Here is a 23433-nt window from a genome sequence, read left to right as displayed (position 1 = left end):
TCCATTAAACCTCTTTTTCTTAAATTACCCAGTCTCAGCTACATCTTTTTCAGCAGGGTGAAAACAGACTAATATACCATCCTCCCACTCCTTGACCCTGGCTCCATCTCTCCCTTCTCACATGCCTCCTCCATTAGCTAAAAGCACAAATATATTTGTGCTATCCTTAAAAACAAAAAACTTGCCATCCACCTTGCTTCTACCTCAACTCACTGTGCTATCACCGCACACTAAGCTTTACTAAGGAGCACACATTCCCAGCATCTTTCCTCTCATTCCTCATTATGCCAGTCTTTTTGCTAAATGGGAAGCAGCAAAGGCCTCCACAGCTGTCCCCTCAGCAAACCAATGCCTCTCCTCTATCATCCTCTCCAAGCATCTGCCCCTCTCATTCCTGCAATAATTTCTCCCCCAACTCTGCATATTTTTGGTGTTCCTCCAACTTCTTTAATTTCTCTTCTTTTTAAACATCAGCCTTCAATGGCATTAAGTTTTTGTCCTTTTTTTGTCTCTAAACCAGTGTGTCCTAACTCAGGGATTTGGGTGTTGCCATCACAATTTTTGTCATACCCATGTACCATCCATTGTGCCTTTAAGATTTTTCTTTAACTTACATGTCTTTAGACATACTTTCAATGAAACTTTTATTTTACTATTGTCAGTGAAAAATCAGTATTACATGCTATAAACAGAAAGCAAAAAAAAGAGATATAATGAAAACAAAGCAATAATAATGAGCTCTAGCTAGGAACACTGCCTGTTAAGGACTCCAAGCCTAGGAACTGTTCTTTCCTTTTATTAAGAGGGAAATTCCACATTAGAGATTAAACACTAGCATCAAACTGAGGCTTTCTCTTTGATAGATTCAGAAGGGCTGAAAGAGGAATAAAATGAAAATAACTTTCCGCTACCTGCCACAATGTTATCTGAGGCCATGTCTGCTGTGTACTGCCTAAAATTAACAACTATCGAGATAATTTTCCTACTAAATACTAGAGTTAGTTCTCCTTCCTCCGTGGCTTTCTTCAGGGGACTTCACGATTGTAACTTCTTAAATGGCTGCCATATTTCTTAGCTCCATTCTACATGCTTTTAGAAAATGAGATTACAGACATAAAATAGAAACGTGATAGACAACAAACACCCTAAATGTCAAAACTAGTGCGACACAGCAGCAATCCATCCAAGTCTGAGCCCTGATCTGCCCCAGATGGCCCTATCCATCAGGGCTGGAGCCTGGAGCATGTCAGAAACTGCCCACCATCAACACCTAATCAATAATAATATATAATACGACAGCCAACATCTGAAAGGTTTACATGCCAAATGCAGCACCATGTACCTCATATATGGGCTCTTCAATCTTCACAATACCCTCGTGAGAACGATGCCATTATTATTCCCAATGTGAGGAACGATTCGAGAAGTTAAGGAACTTGCCAAGTATCTCTTGTAAGTGGCAGATCCAGGATTTGCACCAGAGTCATCTGATTCCAGAGCCCATGCTCTTAGCTCTCCTGCTCCCCCCGATGCTGAGACACAGCAATTTTAAACCTCACAAACCTCAAAATAATAGCCTGCTGCTCTTAAGCACAATTAAGACAATGGGTTGACACAACAGGAAAACCATATAACATGTAATCAAACATAATTACTGGTGTCCTCTAATTGTTTAGGAAAATAAATCTCTCGCCCTTGACAAGCTATAATTCTGGTGTGTGTTAAGAAGTTTCAAGTCTTCACTTCTATCTGTATACCTCTAGCACATACATATATTATTCATCGAATTTCATAACAAGTAGCACTAGAGTGGCTCAAAGATATCTTTAATATGTAACTTAGAATCAAACAAGATAGGGCTCAGAGGAATCTAAAACATTCTGCCCAATTCTTCATTTTATAGATGGGAAAACAGGGAAAATAAATTTAACTTCCCAAGAACATACAGGACTCTGCATTCTAGTTAAATGTTCAAGGCACTTCACTGGTTAAACAGGTTAAATTCAGACCACCTAAGCTAAAAACCTGCCTTCACAATTTAGTAGCTATGTGACCTTGGGAAGTCATCTAACCTCTCTGAGCTCAGATCAGGATGATCATACTGCAGCCACTCTCATAAGCTTTTCTGAGGACGAAATAACAATAAATGGAAAACACTTGGAACAGTACCTGGACACCTGGCATTCGATCACTACATCTAGCCAGTGATACTACTGCTTCAGACAGTGAGCCCCACCTGCATGACAGGCCTTGGAAATACTTCCAGGCTCTCATCAGGGCTGCTGAAAACAGCAGTAAGGATGTGTTCACATCTGCTAAGGAGCAGTTAAAGGGTGTCTCCAATGTCTACTGCACGGAGCTAAAACTATAAAGCAAAAGCATTTAGCTGAGATTATTTCAAGGAGGGAGAAGGGCATGGGAAACAAATCTTAGTGCCTTGCCTCATGAGACTTAAATTCTGCTGGAATGAGCTTCAGTGCCAGTAGCCATGCTCTTATGGTTAGACCTGTTTATTTAACATGACAGATAATCACGCTTCCAGGAGGACAAAGTTTTTAAAAGCAACATGAGCAATTATTTATTGAGCATACACATAGTATAAAGCACTAGATGTATGAAATACAATGAAATCTAGGGTAGGACTATCAAAGCAGCCTTGGCAAATACCTAGACCGAGGCTTCTCTTCTTTCTTGAACTCCAAGCAGACATCACTCATCAGCCACAGCACACTTGTCTACAGAGTCCAAGTGCAGCTCAAGGGCAGCCTTACAATCTCTCTCAACCCAATGCTCCATGAAAACACTGCCTTTAGCCATTCCTGAATTTAGGAATTAGAGGAATAAGCAGCCAAGCAAAGAATGAGGCACAGGACTAAAACTCAGCAGGGGCTAAGAATTATTTTACTTAGCTTCTCTTGATGAGGTGTTGGAATTTAAAACAGCTAAGAATATAATACATAATACATCTTGTGTGTGTTGCAGGAAGAAGGTTTAAAGGGCCCAAGCTATAAAATATAACCAGTGTGAAATGCTCTTTGCCAGAACACACAAGCACTATAAAATATTCTCATTTTCCTCAGGGTTCCATAAGAAAAACTAGCAGCATCCACATTTGAAAGAAGGGATGTGAAGGAACAGAAATGGCAAAGTACTTATTAATGATGTTCCACAGCTGAGCACGGCGCACACCTGCAATCCCAGCATTTTGGGAGGCCAAGGAGGGTGGATCACTTGAGGTCAGGAGTTCAAGACCAGCCTGGCCAACATGGTAAAACCCCGTCTCTTCTAAAAATACAAAAATTAGTTGGGTATGGTGGCGTGTGCCTGTAATCCCAGCTACTTGGGAGGGTAAGGCAGGAGAATCACTTGAACCTGGGAGGCAGACATTGCAGTGAGCTGAGATTGCATCACTGCATTCCAGCCTGGGCAACAGAGTAAGACACTATCTCAAAAAAAAAAAAAAAAAAAAAAAAAAGTTTCCTGGCACAAAGAAGCTGTCTGCCTGCCTTTTCCCCTCTTGAGCCATTCAGGGGGAGAATGCAGGACTCAAAAAAATGGAACCACAGAAGAGAGAGAATCCAGGAACATGAGTGGCACTTCTGATGGTGTATTCGGCCACAAAAGGTGCTGTTTCCACAGCTGCTGCATAGAAAGGAGACACTAATGTGAGGGGAAAGAAAGGATTTCCATTTTGTCATGGACCAAACCTGACTGTTAGACCCCAACTCACAGAGCGAGAAAGAGCAGCAAACCCAGTGAAGAGGTCTCTTCCATGCACAGTCCATCCTCAGGAAGGGCAAGAAGTAGCCAATCCTATTTAATTCAAGTCAAAAGTTGTCTTTAAAAACTAAACCTTCCTTACATTTGTTCCAGTGTTCTGGCCTCTGCAGGGGGTATTGACTCTTTAAGAAGAGGCTGTAACTGACGATCTATCTCACATAGGCTGTCCTCCAGATTCCTTAGGAGGTGACAAACAGTATTTCCGCTGAAATGTCAGAGATTGATGAGGGGGGTTTCCAGGAGCAAGGAACTAGGAAGCCTGGGAGGGACGGAGGCCCCAAGTGCTACGGTGACAGGAGACATTGAGGTATTTGACATGGGCGTGCCACATCTGCTCAGCTGGTTCTCAGAGCACTGATGGGAGGAAGTTCTTAAAAATATTAAACTGATAAATAGCCTGTCATAGGGAATAATTGAAAGCATCTTATATCTCAGTTTAAAACCTCCTTAGTTTGGTTTCCATGTTGCTTTCTTTTTTCTTTTTTGAATGAGAAATATGTTTATATAGTTCAAACACAAAAACGTATAAAGGATTTTTGAAGGTATAAGGTATAAAAGTGAAACATCTCCCTCACACCCCTGCCCACTACTCCTGCAGCTGCCAGCTGCTCACCACCTCCCAGCCCCGACACTGCTGCTGGTGCCTTACCACTCTCCCAGAGTTCTTTCTTTGTGCACACAGAAGCAGTCAACCATAGACCAGTAATTGTTCCCCTTTATGCCATAAAAGGTGGCAGGTTATATATAACTGCCTCCACCTTGCTTCTCCCATTGAATGTATCTTGAAGAGTTTTCTATATATTAGTACATGGAAAGCTTTCTCCTATTGCTTTCTTTTTTAATTTACATACAATGATAGATGTGAATTATTCCAGTACATAATTTTGACAATTAGATATCCTCACAAAACAACCACCTAAGACTAATTAGGGCATTTGTATCATTTTACTTTCTGGCCAACCCCATCTCAGCAACCACCATTTTTATTTCTGCCACTGTAATGCAATGGGTTTGTTGGGGCTTTTTGCATTTTATAATGATATGAAGATATCTGTTCCTGTTAGAGAGCAGCAAAGAATGTTCGTGAGCTATTCTCTATGAGGAACCCTCCAACAAAGGTCCTTGCCCCACCTGCTCCCTTCTAGACCAGGTGCCCACCCTGTGGCCTCACCCCTACACTTGCCCTCCAACATTGAACCATAATTGCTTTTGAAATTTTCTCTTCCTCCCTCTGGTCTATAAGCCCAAGCTCCATTTCTTTGTCCCCAATGCATCTCCAGTACATAGCACCAATTAAATACTTGCTAAACCCTTTCCCAAAGGCAGTTTGTAATTAGAGAGTAAAGGTGTCGATCTCTGACCAATGTTGCCATGGGAGTGACTAAATGCAAACTTCATTTTACAATTAAAGTAACTGCCAGAGAGGAGGCTGGAAGCTTGTAAAGGGGCAAACAAGGGTAGGGTAACGAGGGATGAGAAAGAGCCATCCCAGGGTTCTGTTGGCAGACAGGGAGAGGTCCCTGTGTCAGCTGACTGTCTGCGCTCACAGAGGGGAAAAATGAGGAACATTTTAAGACTTGCTTTCCAAGGTTCTGAAAACAAATCACAGGCCTTTCTTGGGCTTGGCACAAAACCATCACAGATAGGCATTCCCTACATGACTAGATCACTGGACTGTAAGCTTTAAATAGAAAATGGTGAGGCCAGGTGGGTTATTGGATAGAGTGTCCACAATGATACACATTTAAGAATGAAGGGGGATTACTTGGTATAACTTCAGGAGTTTTTGGTTAAAAGAAAAAAAGGAGAAGAAAAAAGAATGAATGGGGAGATAAATTATCATGAAAGCCATCTGCTTCAAGGTCTGAGAAGTAGAAAGCACTGGCAAAATGGAGACATCTTTGGGAATACTGAAAACTGAGCTGCATAGAAACCAAATGTGAAAAAAAAAAATCACAAAATCAGCAGAATAACTTTCCAAGGAATAATCAAACAAGGCACCTGAAGAGTAGAAAAATGGTTCAATAAAGCTGACCTAACAGCCTGATTCTGGGGCAGCTACCAAATTTAATTGTCTCTACATCGGTTTGAGCTGAGCATAAAGTTGGGCAGAATGAAGTGGCTGTTTTCCCACTCGTTTTCCATGGGATCTGAAATCATCCTGCTGCCTTAATGTCCAGGCATTCCCTACATTCTGCTGTGAATGAAGGAGGTGTACACAGAAATAGGAGAAGGAAAAGTCCAACCCCACGGAATTCAGGAGGAAGAAATATCCACGACCTGGCTGAGGAAATCTATTGCAACTGTTTTTAAGGAGTCTGTAGGTAAGTGGGGAGTATTAATTATCCAATTGTTTTCTTTTTCTTTTTTGTTTTCTTGAGAGAGAGTCCCACTTTTGTTGCCCTGGCTGGAATGCAGTGGCGCGACCTCAGCTCACTGCAATCTCTGACTTCTGGGTTCAAGCAATTCTCCTGCTCAGCCTCTCAAGCAGCTGGGATTACAGGTGCCTGCCACCACACCTGGCTAATTTTTTATTTTTAGTAGAGACAGTGTTTCTCCACGTTGGCCGGGCTGGTCTCGAACTCCTGATCTCAGTTGATCTGCCTGCCTCGGCCTCCCAAAATACTCAGATTACAAGCCTGAGCCACCGCGTCCAGCCTCAATTGTTTTCTTATGCCAAGCATAAGCACATCTAGTTGTTCTTTCTTAAGAGAATAAAATAAATCTCTTTAATTTGCTTTACTTCATCTGTTCCATTTTTAATTCAAAAGCTGACACTGCCAATGGTATTAAACAATAAAGCAGCAAGTAGCCTTGAAACAAAAATAACATTAAAACAGTAAGATATGGCTTTATATGCTTTGTCACTAAATCTTATTAAAAAAAAAAAAAGGTTAAAAGGTGTTCTATGCCCAAAGAACTATATAGGTTGATAAACTGGAATTCTGAAAAAAAAAAATCTATTTAATTAATATTCTACATAGCAAGCATCTAATACAATTCTTATATTTGCAGAGATTATATACATCATGTCTCCATTTCATATAAAATTTTCTCTGAATGCTAGATGTTTGGTTATTAATGTGAACATGAGTCCTTCAAAATATTACTGTTTTTCTCATCTTTACTTCTGGTAACAATGTGTGTTTGCTTTTTAAAAAATTAAACAATACTATGTAGTACAGTGGTATATTAGTTTCCTTTTGCTGCTATAACAAATTAACAGAAATTTAGTGGCTTAAGACAAAAAAATGTATTATCTTGCAGTTTTTTATGTCAGAGGTCCAACTTGACATCACTGGGCTGATGTCAATGGGCTGCAGAGCTGCTTTCTTCCTGGAGGCTCCAGGGCAGATTCCATTTTCCTGTCTTTGCAGCTTCTAGAGGCCACCTGTATTCCTTAGCTTGCACAACCCCTCTCCAGCCTCAAAGCAGTAATGGCCAGTCAAGTCTCATGAGACCATCTGCTTCCTTCTTCTCCATTTAAGAATCCCTGTGATTGCATCGGATAATCTTTATTTGAAGGTCAAATGATTTCACAACCATAACTCCACCTGCAACCTTAATTCCCACTGGTCATGAAACATGACATATTCAGGCTCTGGGATTAGGAAGTGAACATTTTTTGGGGCCATTATTCTGCCTACTACAGAGGAAATAAGAGCTGTCTCATGAGATACTCAGTTCAGGGCTCTGTGGCCTTCTACATTTAACGATTGGTTTGGTGGTAACATTCAACATGAGCCTGCCTATTCTACCACAGGGAATTGGCAACTCTGGCTTTTTCAGATTAGAGAGAGCCTCTCAATCTAGGACTCTCCACTCCCTACATGCCTGAAGGTTTCCATTCCTACATGGACAAGACAGGACATTTGGCAGGAAGGGAGGGCTAGGAGAGAGACAGGACTTCCCACAGTGGTCTACATGCAGAAGGCCTCAGAGCCAGTCTTGGATGGGAGGAAGGTACAGGATACAAATCAGGGCTCAACTTCTCTTTACTCACTCAAACCCTGCGCTTTCTGTACTAGCCAGCACCACCTCTCCCTGGAGTATACTGGATGTTTTGGTTTTTTTGAGACTGAGACTTACTCTGTCACCCAGACTGGAGTGCAGTGGTGTGATCTTGGCTTACTGTAACCTCTGCCTCCCACGTTCAAGTGATTCTCTTGCCTCAGCCTCCTGAGTAGCTGGGACCATAGGTGCACAGCACCACACCCAGCTATTTTTGTATTTTTGGCAGAGACAAGGTTTCACCATGTTGGCCAGGCTGGTCTTGAACTCCTGACTACAAGTGATCTGCCTGCCTCAGCCTCCCAAAGTACTGGGGTTACAGGTGTGAGCCCTCACACCTGCACAGGATGATTTTTAAATACATTCTATATACACTTAACAAACAAGCCACTAATCTGGAAAATTTATTTCATTATTGCCTAACAAAGTATCTGGCCCAGAGCTGGGACTCAAAAATATTTGTTGCATTAATAAATATCACATACTTTTATAACATCTGTGAGGTGGAGCATTGAGCTGAACAGGACTAGAGAATGCTAAAAAATAAGATTTTGATGGCCTTTAGCCCTTCAAATGTGCTAGGGAAAATTGAATTTTTGAAAAGAAGTTATAATAACTCCCAAAAGTTCAAAAAACCCTTGTCGACTACATGCTGGTTCATAAATTAAACTTATTAGACCATAAGCAGCAGTTTAAAAACTAAAATGAGACAGAGTAAAATAGAAAATATTAGAAGATATCACACGTTAACAGTGTCATTTCATAAAACTATTATTTCAGATGTGTGTCTGTGTGTTAAGTTGCAATGTATTTCTATTTCTTGCTAAAATGAATCATGATCTCGACTGGGCACAGTGGCTCACACCTGTAATCTTAGCACTTTGGAAGGCCAAGACGGGTGGATCACCTGAGGTCTAAGGTTCAAGAACAGCCTGGCCAACATGGTGAAACCCCATCTCTACTAAAGACACAAAAATTAGCTGGGTGTAGTTGTGTGTTTCTATAATCCCAGCTACTCAGGAGGCTGATGCAGGAGAATCGCTTGAACCTGGGAGGCAGAGGCTGCAGTGAGCCCCAAGATCACGCCACTGTACTTTAGCCTGGGCAACAGAGTGACAGTGAGACTCCGTCTTAAAAAAAAAAAAAAAAAAAAAAAAAAGAAAAGAAGAAAAGGAAAAAAGAAAAAGAAAAATGAATCATGATCTCATAGTCAAAAAAAAATAGAAAACTGCTGCTCTACTAAAAATGTTCTCATCACAGAATGCTGGAATAGGCTAGCCTTTTGCAGGATGACAGTTACCAAAAACTCAGTTCCAAATGGCTAATTTTTAACTTCTTAGGTTTCTATTGTCTTTTGTCCCCGACAGCTCCAGCAAGGCATAATGATGCTAAAGGAATTACCTCCCTATTGTTCTCTGTTCCAGCACACTCTCAATCCCTTACCGAAACATTTGCCTGGGATTCTCTTTTCTCACTGAATAAAACAGGAGACACGTCAGCATCGTGAGGCTCCAAAGGGGGAGGCAGTACATGAAATGGTCTGATTGCTGTAGAATTCTTTTTATGTAGCCATCCACCCCATTGTGAAAGAAACAGCTGGATATCCAAGCATCTTTCAATACTCAGGCTTCAAGGTCCAACAATGTCCACTCCTCCCCAGGAAAAGCTGGCATGCCGCTGACATGGTCCCTCTACTCCTTTGTTTGCAGGCTCAGCTCAGGTATATGTTGTTCACTGTTCACATAAGTCACTCTAGGAGGGCTCACCAAAAGCTCTCCTCTGGGGAATCTAAATTTGGTTATTTAGAAAAAGCCAGGAAACCCTTCATGGGCTGAGGATGGGTTTCCTGACTTCAGAGGATGGGTCTGAGTTTTCACATCTCTGAACCCCCTGCAGCATATAATGACTTTAGTATATACTATACTACTAGTTTTAAACAGAACTGGGTCCACCCCAAAATTTAACTATTGAAGCCCCACATTGGGGGTTAGCATAATGCCTAACATCCTGTGTGACCATGTTTGGGGACAGGGTCTTTGGAAGGTAATTAAGGTAAAATGAGGTGATACGGGTGGAGCTCTATCTCAATAGATTTATATGTCCTTATAAGAAGAGGAAGAGACACCAGATCTCTCTCTCCCTCTCCCTCTCTCTCTCTCTCTCTCCCCCCCATCTCTCTCGGTGTGTGTGTGTGTGTGTGTGTGTGTGTGTGTGTGTGTGTGCGCGCACATGTGTGGACATGCACGGTGAGAAGGTGGCCATCCACATGCCAGGAAGACAGCCCTCATCAGAAACCAACCTTGGCACCTTGATCTTGGGCTTTCAACTTCCGGAACTATGAGAAAATGAATTTCTGTTGCTTAAGCCACTCAGTCCGTAGCATTTTGTTTTGGCTATTCAAGCAAACTAATACACTAGTTATATTGAATAGAATTTGCATAGGCTATGTTTTTTGACCATCCATTTGAAACATAAATGTTAAGAGAAAAGAGTAAGGCACAGAAAAATATATACAGTATTTTTATAAATATTTTGGACATTCAAGATCAAAAAAGTAAGCAATGTATCATTTAGCACCAAAAAATGTTTGCAGTAAAATCATAAAGAATGATAAAAGTAGGTCCAGGTACAGAGGCTTATGCCTGTAATCCCAGCACTTTGGGAGGCAGAGGCAGGCAGATCACTTGAGGTCACAAGTTTGAGACCAGCCTGGCCAACATGGTGAAATCCTGTTTCTACTAAAAATACAAAAATTAGCTGGGCATAGTGATGCATACCTGTAATCCCAGCTACTAGGGAGGCTAAGGCATGAGATTCACTTGAACCTGGGAGGTGGAGGATGCAGTGAGCCAAGATTGCTCCATTGCACTTCAGCCTGGGCAGAGACTCCTCTTAAAAACAGCGAAATTCCAGGGAGTGCTTGCTTCAGAGTGAGGAGGATAACAGCTGAGATGAAGGGAGGCTTGCATATTGGTAAAGTGATGTTAAGTGGATGGTGGCCTCATGGGTGTTAATTTCATTAGAACATCTTATCATTTCTTTTTGTTTTATATATATTATTTTATATGTATTAAGTATTTTAGAATAGAATTTATAAAAGTTAAGTATTAGAATGATATAACACCCATCAGTTCATACTTATTGTTGGGGAGAGGGAGAGGGAATAAGGAGCATTTCTACTTTCCAAATCTTAACTTCCTGAATTTTTTAAATCAATCTAAAATGTATATATAATATTTGGAAAAAAGAAAAGAAAATTAAAGAAAAAAAGTAAAAAGAAACTACTGAACACTTGTGATTACTTTCATACTCCCTTTAATCTTCCCTCCCACCTCCCACTTCCATTTTCCTGAATAAGAAGTTAGGATGAACAACTGACCATCCTTAAGAAAAATGCATTGGTTGATCTAAAGTAATTTTGATCCTTAGACTATATGGCGCAGCATTGATTTATTATATATATTGCATTAAACTTATTTGAAATATTCGGCTGAAATTAACCTGTACTCTTGAAATGAAAATAATCGCTACAGGGTTGTAATAATAATTCAATCACTCTATAGCCTGGTTATAAGAAAAATGCCAGGAAACAGACATCCAAGGAAGGAAGTCTCTTATTTCTTTTCATTTCAAGGCAATTTAGGTAAATTATAGACATTTCCCTTTCAGAGCTGAGGACTATCAATAGAATTTTAAGTGTGGTTCATTTATATTAATGTCTTCAGTTTTAACTTCTTGGACCTTTCTTTCTTTATGATGCCAGCTTTCAGTTCACATTAAAATAATTTTATGACTAGCAAGTTGCAAAAAGAGAAAGGTGTTTTGTATGTGTGGCTTCTACATTTTGGTAGAAGAAGAAATCATTTCAAGGCAATCATTTTCTTTACTTAGTGAATCTATAATTTCCTTCCTTTTGGCACTGCCAACTGGATAACTAAATAGAAGATAATGGAGTTTGGATACTCAATACAGAACTATTTTTATTCTGTGGAAAATGAAACCACTTTGCAAACTACTATGAAACCTCTCCAAAATCACTTTGCCCCACCCTTAAGGTGTTTCATGCTTCATAATCCTTGAGCACTATTCAATCACTTGTCAGTGGTACTGTATTCTGTGTGTGTATGTGTGTGTGTGTGTGTGTGTGTGTGTGTGTGTTCGCGCGTGTGTGTGTGTGTATGTGTTTCTCTCCATCTGTCTCCTCTACTAAACAGTGAGTTGCTTGAATGTAAGATAAATGAATTCTGCTCTCCTAAGAAATGCCTACATTTGCAGTTTGGTCCAAATACAGTGAATTGCACAAAAGCAATATGTGGGCAGCTTCTTTAGTCCTCAGGTGGAACCGACAATGGGAGGTAGGGAGGTAATGAGACTAAAAATAATCATGAAAATGAGAACGTAAGTGCCACAAGAAATATTCATTCATTCATTCCATCATGTATTATGCATACCCATTCAGAATCGTGTGCTGAGAATATGAAAATTAATCAAGCAAACCCTGACCTGAGAGGAGCTCATATTCCAAGTGGATAATTCCAAGGAGGAAGGGACTAAAGAGAAATGAAAATACCTCACTGTGACTTTCTAGGGTGAGAACAAATTTAGAGGCACAGATAGGTGGGAATGGCACTCCAAGAAGAGGGAACCTCATCCACAAAGGCTTGGACAAGTGAACATGCAGACTGAGTTTAGGATACAGTGGATAGTTAGATTTGAGAAAGGCAGAGTCCTGACGCAAAGTAGAGTGATCAAGGCAAAAGGCTAAAGGCAACGTAGTGTGGAGGGGTTTGCTGAATGACAGAAAACAAGTTGAAGAGTTCAAACTTATTTTAGTGAGCAAAGGAGAAGACTTAAATGTTTTTGAGCAGAGAACTGGCATAATCTGAGTGGCACTTTGGAAAGAACAGTTTAGCAACAGTGTTCGAAAGACACCAAAGGGTAGAAAGGAAACAGGGAATTGTTTTCCAAAACTATTGCAATTTAAGAAAGAGCCAATTGAGGTCTTCAGGACCCATTCATGATTAAAAACAAAACAAACCAGGTATAGACTATACTTTCTTACCTCAACAATAAATATTTACTAAAACTGTACAGCACACCTTGTTTTAAGATCAAGAACAAGACAAAGATTCTGAGAATCACTGACTATTTTAGACTGTCCTGCAGGTCCAATCCAATGCAGCAAGACAAGAAAAAAGAAATTAAAAGTCTATGTCTGGGAAGAAGGAAACAAAACTGTCATTATTTGAAGAAGATAAAATTATCTTCATGATGTATCTTTCAAAAGCTACCAAAAAATTTTTAGAAAACAGTTTAGCAGTCTGGCTGAATGAGCAGATGGAATTAGACATCCAAGAAGCAGACATAAATCTCTCCACTTTTAAGGCAGAGAAGAACAGAGTAAATAAAGGTTTTTATGAGAAAAGGATCATAATCCTTTCTCTGTGGACAGCTACATGTAGATTAATAGTACATCTAAACATTCAGAGTGTAGCCTAAGAGGTTTCCAAGCATATGCATCCAACCCTGAGAGGAATGGCACTGTGTTCTACCCAAGGTCCTAAACAGCCTTTGAGATGGACATCACAGCATAACAGAGAAGCCAATTCTGCCTTCATACATAATTCGAGATCAATGCAAGAGCAAGCAACAGAGGCGAAAAAAATTCTTCCACTGTTAAGTCTAGCCCAGGTTTAAAGCTGTCTTCTCCTATAGTAGTTTCCAAACTTCTGTCTCAGTCTAACAGGTTGCTAATGGGAACAACAAAGCTAGGTACGCTTATTTCATTTACTGCAGGATTGCTGATTCCAAAAGGAAGGCTCCAAGAGGCAGAGAATGAGAACAACACTTGTCACACTTGATTGACATCAAATCCTTTTATCAGGTTACATCTCAAAGAACTAGTGCCTCAGAGAAACTCTAGTTTAGAAAATGCTGTGTGCTCAAACATTCTCAATTCCTGGTATGAACCAAAATTTAGGTGCAACATAACAAATGGCTAAAAGGAAGGATGCTGGAGCCCACTGTGTTGGTTTGAATCCCAGAGCCACAACTTACTCTTCTGGGACCTTCAGCAACTTACTTAACCTCCCTATACCCAAGTTTCCTCATTTGCAGAATGGCAAGAGGGGATATGACAAGAGCAGTTACTTCATAGGGTTATATTAAAGATTAAAATAAATGATGCAATGGCTCACGCCTATAATCCCAGTACTTTTGGAGGCCAAGGAGGATGGATCACCTGAGGTCAGGAGTTTGAGACCAGCCTGACCTGAACATAGTGAAACCGCATCTCTACTAAAAATACAAAATTACCCAGACATAGTGGTGCATGCCTGTAATCCTAGCTACTTGGGAGGCTGAGGCTGGAGAATCGCTTGAACCCGGAAGGTGGAGGTTGCAGTGAGCAGAGATCACACCACTGCACTCCAGCCTGGGCAACAAGAGTAAGACTCTGTCTCAAAATAATAAAAAATAAATAAATAAATAATAGAGATAAAATGAATGATTTCATATATGTAAACCTCTTATTTAAGTGTTGTCACTACACTGTTAGAATTACAATATTTTGCAAGTGAGTAAGAATATGACTTTGTTGATGTAAGAGGAAAATTGCTCTTCATGAAATAGGTCCATAAAGGTCTATGAGAAGGGCAGTAATACAACATTTAAGAAGAAATGTCACATGGGAGTATTTCTGATTCAGCTATAGGATAGAGCAGAATACCAAGTCAATTAAACCAAGTTTCAATTCCTCTAGCCCTCTTTCAAGCCCCTCCACATCCAATCCCCTTCTTTCCAGCCACCTTACTGGCTCCTCTATATTCAGTTCTCTCAAAAATGGCTCACATGCTTCCTTGTCCTTTCATACACAGTGACCACAGCTCTTTTATTTTAGAGTCAAGCTCTTGCTCTGTTGCCCAGGCAGAAGGGCAGTAGTGCAATTGTAGCTAACTGCAGCCTCCAAATCCTAGGCTCAAGCGATCCTCCTGCTTTAGCCTCCCAAGGAGCTGGTGCTACAGGTATGCGTGACCATACCTGGCTAATTTTTTTAAACTATTTTGTAGAGGCAGGGCCTTGCTATATTTCCCAGGCTGGCACAGTAATTATCTTGAATACCTTCTCTCCCCTGCAGAAACTCTTATTCCATCTTTCCTTTTCTCTTTACACCTTGCATGTTCTTTAAGTTGTATACAAAAAAGTGTCTTTATTTAAACATTTTTAAAACTATTATTTTAGCTTATAAGTAGTATAACAGCATTACAAGTAAAATTTTCACAAACCAGTTAGTTTCTTAAGTAAATGATACTCAGCATGATAGTTAAGGCACCAGAAAGGACCTCTGTGTTTGAGTGACTATGCATTAATGAGCAGCATTTTGTACTCAAAGTCAATTTTGTAGAAAAGGAAACATGTCATGTCTTCTATGGTAAGATATGAGAACAAATATACTCAGAAAGGGGGCCCACAGAATTCATTTCTTCTCTTTTTCTACCCCAATTTCCTCCTCATACTGCCTTTCCTTTTGTTTACCTTACTCAGGTTCTCCTTTCCCAGCCCCAGGCTTGCCAGTGAGCCCACAGGATGATGTGTCTGGTGGCTGAGCTCTACTAGAACTAAAGACGTGCGGATCCCTGCGTGCACATAACCATCAAAGCATGAAGTAATGTCTTGTGAGTGGTGTCACCACACCTCCCAGAAGAAGGATGAATTCCTACCAGAAGCAGTCAAACATAGTGCCAGATCATCTAGTGAAATGGATCCCCATGGGTGCTGCTATTAGTATACCAAAGATCTGAAGCTCATCCAATGCAACAGCAGAAATAATTACATCTGTGAGAATATGAGAAGAGCCCTGAGTTAGTCCCAAATGTAAATCACCATCTCCAACCAACTCCTCTGCCAGTTGATGGATGTTGAGGAGTGGAGTACATTAACCCCTCCAAGTCCTTCCTCCCTCTATATAGCCCAAGGGACTCCCTGCCCACCAGCCTGACCCCTGGAGTGCTGACTGGCAACAATATTCCAAGTTAAAATAGTTTGCTAAATAGTTATACAATTAGTTTACAATTAATATATATCAGAGGAAAAACAGGATTTAAAAAAATCTCTAAGATACATGAATCCCAGACCATTGCTCTCCAAATCTTTTCAAAAATGAAAAGATTTCAAAATCTCCTTTATTTCAAAAATGAATTAACCACCAGATGGGACACTCATACATCCCTGGTGGTCATGGGAATTAGTAGACCCTGTATGGAAAGCAATAGGATAATATTTCATAGAATCAAATTAAAATGTTCACAGCATTGGGCCTAGGAAATCTGCTTCTAGAGAATTTATCCTCCAGAAATAATTCAACAAAAGAACACAGCTCTGTGCATGCAGATGCTCATTAACCCATCACCTAGAGAAAGGGAAAATGGAGATCCCAATGCATTATGATGAGATGGGTTAGCAACCTGTGACCTATCAGCCCACAGGACATTTAAGTAGTCACTGAAAAGTAGAAACATGAAGATATTACACAACATGGAAACTGTTTATGGAGTAATATATTTAGGTAAAAAGGCAGAACTGTATATCTACGGTTGGATTTTTTTTTTTTTTCTAATATTAAGCACCAACCAGGAGAAAAAGGAGGATAGAAAAAATAAAATGAAAGCTGTTGGGTGGGAAGATTTGTTGCTTGCTTTCATGTTACCATCACAGCGTTTTTGTCATTTACAAAGGAGGAAAAATCAATTCTGTGCCAACCCGGACAACAGAAACCTGAGTGGGGGTTGAGAAGAGAGATTTTTCAGCACAGAATCAGGCTCCTTCTCCGAAGAGCTGTGTGGCCTTCACCTGCAAGGCGACCTCTTCCACAAGCAGAGGCCAGAACAAAAAGAGGCACCTGTGAGTGACAAAGGCGGTTTCCCTCGAGGCGCCAAACGGAGTGGCCACCTCCCACCACCAGGCCTCCTAATGGGCGCTTTTGTCCCGCGGGGCGGAGGGACCTCATTAGAAGGCGCTGGTGCTAAAGGGGAATGCATTTCCAGAACAGGAGGTTTCATCATTCCGAGCGCTAGCGACAGAATGGTGACAGAAGGTAAGTGGCAGATTTGCATCACTGCGTCGCTCCTCGCCTGGAAATTGGAAACAGGCCGCCCGCGGAGGCGACCCCCGAGGAGCCGCGGGCCTGCGGTGCGTTCCCAGGCCGGCGGCTGGGGGACCCTTCAGGGGGAGCCAGGCACCAGGGCGGTAGGCAGCGTGCCACCTCTCAGAGACCAGGCGCCCCGTCGCCTCTGGGCATTCTCAATGTCACCCACTACTAATGCATCCCAAACCCGCTGCCGCAAACAGCTTGCACGAACTTAAATTGCTACAGTGCTCCGCGGACACCCGCGGGGTCGCAGGCCTTGCTGCAGGGGAAGGGGTAGTGATGGGGGCGGGGTGGGGGCAGCCTCCAACACACATTCGTTCTCGCATCTGTCCTCAACAAAATTCAAAACGCAAACATGTAAAGAGCTATAGAGAACTGCAAAGTAACCTAAGCGGATTACTAGCGCGGGGAGGGCGGGAAAGGGGTGTGGGGTGAAAAACTGCCTACTGGGTACTATGCTCCTGCTTGGGTGCAAGATACCCAAGTAACAAACCTGCACGTGTACCCCCTGCATAGAAAACGGAAATTGAATCTAAAAAAAAAAAAAAAAAAAAAAGCAAATTTTACATTTTCAAATTTTACATTTTCTAAACAGATTCCTGCCCCAGCTTCAAAGTAAGAATCAAATTGTCCCTCTGTCGGAGGTTTCCCTGAACAGAATGGAATGTGTTTCTCTACTTTGGCTCCCCTCATGTCTTCTTTCCCCTTGTCTCTGGGCACTGATATCAAGCCATTGTTTCCTTTCTTTCTTTTTCTTTTTCTTTTTTTTTTTTTTTTTCTTTTTTGTGAGACAGAGTCTCGCTCTGTCACCAGGCTGGAGTGCAGTGGCAGGATCTTGGCTCATTGTGACCGACCTCCACCTTCCGGATTCAATTGATTCTCCTGCCTCAGCCTCCTGAGTAACTGGGACTACAGGCCAAGTGATTTTTTTAACTTGCTTTCCCCACATTGGACTTAGGTTACTGATGGCAGGGATCTTTGTCTTACTTATCATAGTAAATCCATGATGCTTAGTACTGAGCTCAGCACATACTACATCCTCCATGTATCAAAGTGAAACTGAAATTAATAAACACAAAAAAAAAAATCAGAATGTCACCTCTAAATGTTAGAGTCGTGCTGTCCAAGAGAAATACATGCCAGGCACAAATGTGAGCCACACATGTAACTTTAAACTTTCTAGTAGCCACATTAAAAGAAGTAAAAAGAAGTGAAATTCATTTTATTAAGCTATTTAACATAACACATCCAAAATATTATCATTTCAACATGTAATGAATATTTTAAAATATTAGTAAAATATTTTACTTTTTGTGTACTAAGTCTTTAAAATTTGATGAATATTTTATACCTACTGCTCATCCCAATTTGACTACCTACGTGACGGGTGCCCAGTAGTCATGCACAGCTACCATTTGGACAGCACAATATTACTAAGGAAGTAGCTATCAAACAGGTGTGTGTTTTCCCCCTTTCAAACTCTTTTGGATAAATGTCTAGAACAGAAAATATTGTTTCAAGCAGATACTCAAGCCAATCTTTACCAAGAGCCATATTTATCAAGAAAATTTTAACAAACACATGAGCAAGCAAGGCTGTTATTCTAGGATATATCCTAGGGTAGTCTGGGTGTTATTTCTCCTGCTTGTTTGGACAGATCATTAGCAGGTTGCATATTTTAGTGAAGTAATTAATTATCCTGGAAGAGCTAAACACTTCCTTCCCTTCTAAAGTCGACTTTACAACATGTTTCATACAAACAAATAATGAGTAGTTAGAAGGATTTGATGCTATCATGATAACATTGGTATCAGGGACCCAGGAGTGCCAGAAGCCTCCCCTACAGCCCCCTCTTTCCCGCTGGGTGGGCAAGTCTGATCTACACAAGAATAATGACACTCTAGGTATCCAAGCACCACCTAGATAGGGCACCCACACCCGTCACCCCAATACCGGACCTGGCCAAAGTCCCAGGTGAGGAGGGTTATGTGGGGTCTTCCCATTTCCTTACTTCCCACCCAACATTCTGCAGCCTTACCTATTCTAAACCTTAAGACCAGCCCAGTTGGGCCTGAATCTGTGGAGTAAGCTGAACTTATCCCCTCAGCAGCATTCAGAGAGGAGAGAGAAAAGTCGTCCCTGGAAGCCATCCCAGGAAGCCAGACCCTACAGTGGTCAGCCTGTCGCAGAGGGCAGATGCAGGAAGAAATACTGACCAAATTGGCATTTGTCCTTGTCTATGGGGCAAGAGATGGCTGTGAAAGGGGAACAGAAGTCCCTTCCCCCATGACTATCCAAAGTTTCTAATATTGATGGAGTTGTTCTGTGCCCAGATTCCCAGGTGAAAATCAATAATCTCTTAGGAGTGAGGTGCCAGACAGGTCGTTCCGAGAAAAACTATGGTATAACCTCCTCAGAGAATTGAAGCCGACTGCTCGGCCTTTCCTCATAAGGCAAAATGAGACCTGGAAATGGGAGAGACTACCAAGAGAGTAAGCCCGACAAAGGAAGAGTCTCTGCCATGCGTCAATACAGAACTGTGTAACCAAGATCTTCAAATAAATGCTTTTAAGATAATATTAGTGATCTGCAGCTCTTAAGAACATACCCTTCAGCTGGCCGGGCGCAGTGGCTGTAATCCCAGCACTCTGGGAGGCTGAGGCAGGCATATCACAAGTTCAGGAGTTCGAGACCAGCCTGGCTAACATGGTGAAACCCTGTCTCTACTAAAAATACAAAAATTAGCTGGGTATGGAGCCACATACCTGTAATCCCAGCTACTCAAGAGGCTGAGGCAAGAGAATTGCTTGAACCCAGGAGGCAGAGGTTGCAGTGAGCCCAGGTCACAACACTGCATTCCAGCTTGGGCAACTCCATTTAAAAAAAAAAAAAATACTCTGCAGCTAAAGATGTTAAAGGTATAAATTACTGGGTTTGCTTTTTTATTTGCACCTTTCCTCCAGCTCCATCTCCCTTCAAAAGTTTTCCTTTAATGAGAAAAGGGATATGAAACATAAAAAGAGAACTACAAACCTTTTTCCTTTAAGTACACTGTTGTGCTGAATTCTGATCTCACATATATGCTTTCCCTTCAGCTCTGCGGACATATTTTCCAGCGTTCAATTCACATCAAGTATGGTTATGCACTGACGGAAAAGGTCATATGCAATATACCTGGACACACTTAAGAGGATTGCTCCAAATGTAGTTGACGTCAATCTAATAAGAGAGGGTACTGGCCGGGCGCGGTGGCTCAAGCCTGTAATCCCAGCACTTTGGGAGGCCGAGGCGGGTGGATCACGAGGTCAAGAGATCGAGACCATCCTGGTCAACATGGTGAAACCCCGTCTCTACTAAAAATACAAAAACATTAGCTGGGCATGGTGGCGCGTGCCTGTAATCCCAGCTACTCAGGAGGCTGAGGCAGGAGAATTGCCTGAACCCAGGAGGCGGAGGTTGCGGTGAGCCGAGATCGCGCCATTGCACCACCCTGGGAAAAAAGAGCAAAACTCTTTCTCAAAAAAAAGAAAAAAAAAAAAAAAAAAAAAGAGAGGGTACTGAAGACAAATGAGACGCATTTGCCTGTTTCCCTGATGCTTAACAAGCAAAGGCAAGGTGAAGCAGCAGCAGGAAGAAGGCCACAGAGCAGAAAGCTCTTTAAATAGCTTTCCAGGTGACCCTGCCACACTGGCACTGGTGGATTACAAAGGATAACTGGGACATGGACATGAGCATTGTGAAGGAAGACAGGCTGGGAATCTGTTAGCCCTGATGGCCCCGTGCACTCTTGTACCACCACACCTGACTCTACACTAGACAAGTCTATCATGGCAAAAGGCTCCTCTTGTTTCAAGGTCGACGTGGATGAGCATTTCTTTCTCCTCACTGGAAATCAACAGTACCTAGCCTTCTGATTTGAAGAAACCAACTGCAAAAAGAAAGGTAGAAAGCAATGGGGGGAATCTTCTGGGCATTTGATAGTAAGGAATTATTGTTAATATTTTACATGTAATAGTATTCTTGTAGTTATGTTAAAAGTAAAGAGATACATATTGAAGCCTGTGGGTCAAAAGATATGAGATGTTAAGATTTCACTTTAAAATAGTCCAGCGAGGTTGGGGAGAAAGGTGGGAGAGTGTGCAAAAAATAAGATTGGCCATTTGCTGATGATCATGGTTAAAACTGGTTGATGAGTACATTTTGTTATTCTTTCTACTTTGCGGCATGTTTGAAATTTTATATAATAAGTTTTCTAAAAGAGCACCTAGGAATCAAGCGGGGAGAGAAAAAGCAAGTCTCTGCCTAGGGCTTTTCTGAGGAGGTTACTTTTTTCCTTTCTCAGCTTACCATTGCCCAGAAGATATCACAGACCATTCAATGTGAGCACCAAGAAGAAAGGATACATCCATCCATCCTATTTTTCCCTAAGACTACAATCTTGGCCTCTATCTCTGTCTGCCTCCAGAGAGAGATTTAGCTTTTGATCACCTCCAACAAACAACATCCTTTAGGATGTTGAAACTGACAACAGACAGCCTACAAAATCCTACGGTTTACATTAAAAGTCTGAAGGCATTGCCACATTCCAGACCTGGGGGTTAACAGTGCATGACGAAGCACATACCCTCAGTAAGAATTTAATTTAGCTCGAATATGAAGGGATGCCTTATGAGACAAACTGGCAGCAGTTCCACAGGGTGAGCAGAGAAGTGGGACTACAAAACAGAAGACAATTTGCAATTTCTAAGTTGCTCCCTTCACAAACTACAGTGGATGTCTTAAAACCATCTAGTATATCCTTTTACCCAGTAATCTCAATTCTAGGAATGTATTCTAACAAAGTAACTGGGCAAGTCCATGAGGAGGTGTATGGACTAATGTTTCTATCAAGCCTTTGTTTATAATAGGGAAAAAAAATAAACCCAGAAAACCTAAAGGTCCATTAGTAGGAAATAAAGTATTGGTTAGGCATATAATGAAATTATATGCACTTTTAAAATGCTGAAAATGTATAGTACACTAGACTTCAGACATCAGCATTTAGTTTAGTAAGTATATTATTAAGTAAAACAGTTTTAAAATAGATGTTATAAAATATCTTTTTTTAAAACAAAGTGTGTTGTAAGAATAGAAAAGAACTGGAATATGCAATAAAAGGTTAATTGTGGTATTTTCTGGTTAGTAAAATTAAATGTAATTTTTACCTTCTTTATGATTTTTTCCGTGTTCTAAATTTTTTTCACTGTACAGGCAATATATTGGGACCCTCACATACACAAAAAGAAGCTATTTATTTTAAGAAAATAATAACAAAACCATAAAGATGTCTAAAGGAGAAAAGACAAATTGCCAGAGCTGGACAGAGATCAAAGTGACAATGTAAGCAAATAACCTTTAACTGACAGCCAAGGAGGGTCAGCACCCTTTCCTTTTTTTCAAAAGATGTCTTATACTGAGCAACTACTCTGTTCCAGACATTGGAGATGGAAATAAATGGGACACAATTTCCTGCCCTCAAAGTTTCAGCCTAATTGGAGGAAAGGACAGATTTACTAAATAAATGAAATGCATTACTGGGGAAGAGCAAAGTACAGTGATGCTTAATGGGAAGAGGCTGATTCCACCTGGCTGGAAGGAGGGGGAGAGAGGGACTCATCAGAAAAAGTGTCAGTGGAAGTATTGTGGGCTGAGAGTCTAAAGGTGAGTGGAGGTTTTTCCAAAGCTCACAGGCCATGCAGGTGAGGATGGTCACCCCTGGTATGTGGATTGATGTGAGCAGCTGAGGGGAAAGGGATGGGGATTGAGCAGCCTAATCTTTTTGAGGGGGAACAGAAGCACAGATCAAATATGTGGTGAGGGGTAAGGCTAGGAAGTAGGCAGACCCGCAGTATGGAGGCCCTGGAATGCCCCACTGAAGCATCTGGTTTCCAACCTGAGGGCACAGAGGAAACTCTGAAGGGTCTGCACCTTCCCAAGATTAGTCAATCGGACAACAATGCAGAGAATGAACCACTACTGGGCCTTAACTGGATGCCTGATGTGGACTATCCACTGGGCTTAGCACACAACAGCCCTGGAGAGTGGAGAGTGTTGTTATCTCTATTTTACAGGCGAGGAAACTAGAACTCAGTGTGGTTTAGGAATTTGCCCAAGTTCTCACAGCTAAGAAGTGGCAGAGCTCAGAGTTCATCCTAGGCTATCTGACTCACGCCCATGTTCCATGCCAGGAAGACACTATGATGAATCTAAAATTATTTTCTCGAGAGTTCTCTATGATATTTACAAACAACCTCAAACTAAACGACTCAATTCCTACTAAAAGGAGCGTGGTAGGCCGGGCGCGGTGGCTCACGCCTATAATCCCAGCACTTTGGGAGGCCGAGGCGGGTGGATCACGAGGTCAAGAGATCGAGACCATCCTGGTCAACATGGTGAAACCCCGTCTCTACTAAAAATACAAAAAACTAGCTGGGCATGGTGGGGCGTGCCTGTAATCC

The 23433-nt window shown here is 41.4% G+C and overlaps 1 protein-coding gene and 1 long non-coding RNA gene across 3 annotated transcripts in view; one reads left to right on the top strand and one right to left on the bottom strand.

Annotated features, from left to right (window-relative positions):
- Positions 1-23433, bottom strand: part of KIF5C (kinesin family member 5C) — a 150719-nt gene that overhangs the window by 119141 nt on the left and 8145 nt on the right. The gene's annotated exons all lie outside the window — the stretch shown is intronic.
- On the top strand, positions 16104-22151 carry LOC116556981. Its single transcript, XR_004271295.1, has 2 exons — positions 16104-16882; positions 21279-22151. It is a non-coding gene; the product is annotated as an uncharacterized LOC116556981 (long non-coding RNA).

Source organism: Sapajus apella, unplaced genomic scaffold (assembly GCF_009761245.1).
Source record: "Sapajus apella isolate SASKATOON/1434 unplaced genomic scaffold, GSC_monkey_1.0 scaffold18, whole genome shotgun sequence".
Taxonomy (NCBI): Eukaryota; Metazoa; Chordata; class Mammalia; order Primates; family Cebidae; genus Sapajus; species Sapajus apella.
This window is presented reverse-complemented; position numbering and strand designations above follow the sequence as displayed.